Here is a 2,967-nt window from a genome sequence, read left to right on the forward strand (position 1 = left end):
TGTGGCTAAACGCCACTAGTCCCTCTAAGAAGTTAGACGCCGACCGATTGGGTCGCGTAACTAGTTAGCAAGCCAGAGTCTCGTTCGTTATCGGAATTAACCAGACAAATCGCTCCACCAACTAAGAACGGCCATGCACCACCACCCACAGAATCAAGAAAGAGCTCTCAATCTGTCAATCCTCACTGTGTCCGGGCCGGGTGAGATTTCCCGTGTTGAGTCAAATTAAGCCGCAGGCTCCACTCCTGGTGGTGCCCTTCCGTCAATTCCTTTAAGTTTCAGCTTTGCAACCATACTTCCCCCGGAACCCAAAGACTTTGGTTTCCCGCAAGCTGCCGGAGAGGTCGTAAAACTAACGCCCCCCGATCGCTAGTTGGCATCGTTTATAGTCAGAACTAGGACGGTATCTGATCGTCTTCGAACCTCTGACTTTCGCTCTTGATTAAAGAAAACATTCTTGGCAAATGCTTTCGCAGTCGTTCGTCTTGCGCCGATCCAAGAATTTCACCTCTAACGGCACAGTACGAATGCCCCCGTCTGTCCCTCTTAATCATTACCTCGCGCTCCGAAAACCAACAAAATAGAACCGAGGTCCTATTCCATTATTCCATGCACCATTATTCAGGCGAATCGCCTGCTTTGAACACTCTAATTTTTTCAAAGTAAACGTTCCGGCCGCCGCCGACACTCAGTCAAGGGCACCGGCGGAGAACCGGAGGTGAGGCCAGGACGGCCAGTACACGCCTTGCGACGGACCGGCCGCCTGCGCCCAAAATCCAACTACGAGCTTTTTAACCGCAACAACTTAAATATACACTTTTGGAGCTGGAATTACCGCGGCTGCTGGCACCAGACTTGCCCTCCAATGGATACTCGTTAAAGGTTTTAAAGTGTACTCATTCCAATTACAGGGCCTCGTTTAGAGTCCTGTATTGTTATTTTTCGTCACTACCTCCCCGCGTCGGGAATGGGTAATTTGCGCGCCTGCTGCCTTCCTTGGATGTGGTAGCCGTTTCTCAGGCTCCCTCTCCGGAATCGAACCCTGATTCTCCGTTACCCGTAAGAACCTCGGTAGGCCAGTACCGTACCGACGAAAGTTGATAGGGCAGACACTTGAATGATCCGTCGCCGGTGCGAGACCGTGCGATCCGCAAAGTTATCCAGAGTCACCAAAGGTTGCGGGCCGAAGCCCGGTCGGTTTTTGGTCTGATAAAAGCACGCCTCCCGCGAGGTCGGCGCTTCACGCATGTATTAGCTCTAGCATTTCCACAGTTAACCACGTAAAACGTACGATCAAATGAACCATAACTGATTTAATGAGCCATTCGCAGTTTCACTGTACGAGAGCTCGTACTTAGACTTGCATGGCTTAATCTTTGAGACAAGCATATGACTACTGGCAGGATCAACCAGGTAGCTACTTTAGCGTAGCCCCGAAAGGCCGACGAAGGAGGCGCCGCTGATGCGGCGCCGTCGCTCGGTCGATGCGAAACCCGAAGGCTTCTCTCCGTTAAAATTTCGTTCTTTGCTCGGCTGCCCGAACTCAGAAAACCGTCACCGCCCGTCGCACCCGCCGGAGTAAGACTTCGTCGGCAGGCCTTTCGACCGCCACGTCGCCAACACCGGCGCGAGCGCAACGCACGCCAGACAACTTCGCCGAAGCGACCGCTCAGAACCCGACAAACTGACACTCGGCTCTTCGCGCAGCAGCAACATCTGCCCAGCGAGCCAATCGCCTTTTCACCGATTCTTTACTTGTCGAAGCTTGTCAGCTCCCACAAGTATAGCAAAGATGAGTGTTGTCCCTGGGGTCTTCCGTTTGAAATTCTAACGTAAAAAAAAGGTGCACGATTGCGCCAGGTGTTGAACTATTGCGAGGCATATCACACGCTCGCGCGGCCTATACAGGCGCTTGCTCGCGCGCGCGGCCGAAATATGTTCAATGTTCGCGCGGCCTAAACAGGCTCATGCTCGCGCGGCCGAAATGTACTCAATACTCGCGCGGCCTATACAGGCTCTTGCTCGCGCGCGCGGCCGAAATATGTTCAATGTTCGCGCGGCCGACATGTATTCAATGCTCGCGCGGCCTAAACAGGCTCATGCTCCCGCGGCCGAAATGTACTCACTGCTCGCGCAGCCTAAACAGGCTCATGCTCCCGCGGCCGAAATATATTCAAAGCTCGCGCGGCCTAAACAGGCTCATGCTCCGCGGCCTAAATATGCTCTTGCTCGCTGGGCGGAAATATGCTAAAGCCCGAGTGCGCGAAAAAAAAATTGTAAAGGACAGTCACAAAAAAATAAAGACCTGCCCTCTATGTGAACGTGGAAAGGCCGCCGCGCGGCAAAAAAGTGTCGAAAAGAAAAATCGAAAAAATTGCAAAGGACTGTCGACAAACATAAAAAATTTCGCCCCGATGTGAACGTGCAAAGGCCCGCCGCGCGGCAAAAAAAGTGTCGAAAAGAGAGATCGAAAAAATTGCAAAGGACTGTCGAAAAACATAAAAAATTTCGCCCCGATGTGAACGTGGAAAGGCCCGCCGCGCGAGCGAAAAATTGAAAAAAAAAATTGAAAAAAAAGACAAGTGTCGGCGGCGAAAAAAAACTTAGAAAAAAAACAACCTCGCGCGCCCGGAGGCGTTCGAGATCGCTTTTAGCGCCCGACCTTGCGGACAAATCGATAGATCTTGAGGCTTACTCTCAACAAATCGCAGTGAAGATACTGCTCTAGTGATTACGACACCCCGGTCTTCAACTAGGTCGTTTACGAATGATTTAGCACCACGCGTTTCGAACAGGAGGATTCGCCGACTAGCGGGCGACGCTTGTCGCGCCCGCGAAAGATCGGCTCTCGGCACTAGCAACGGCCGAACGACCGTTTATCTTTGCCCGTCGAGGGCGAGGCACAAAAGTATCGTCGCTTCCTAGGCGGGATTCTGACTTAGAGGCGTTCAGTCATAATCCCTCAGA

At 52.2% G+C, this 2,967-nt stretch overlaps 1 non-coding gene across 1 annotated transcript in view; it reads right to left on the minus strand.

The window, feature by feature from the left end:
- LOC146143133 (small subunit ribosomal RNA) overlaps positions 1-1,416 on the minus strand; it is a 1,811-nt gene extending 395 nt beyond the window's left edge. Inside the window, exon 1 of the ribosomal RNA XR_014500274.1 lies at positions 1-1,416. This exon is cut by the window's left edge and continues 395 nt beyond it. This is a non-coding gene — a ribosomal RNA (small subunit ribosomal RNA).
- Between the last annotated feature and the right edge of the window lie 1,551 nt (positions 1,417-2,967).

Source organism: Ascidiella aspersa, chromosome 5 (assembly GCF_963924565.1).
Source record: "Ascidiella aspersa chromosome 5, kaAscAspe10.2, whole genome shotgun sequence".
NCBI lineage: Eukaryota > Metazoa > Chordata > Ascidiacea > Phlebobranchia > Ascidiidae > Ascidiella > Ascidiella aspersa.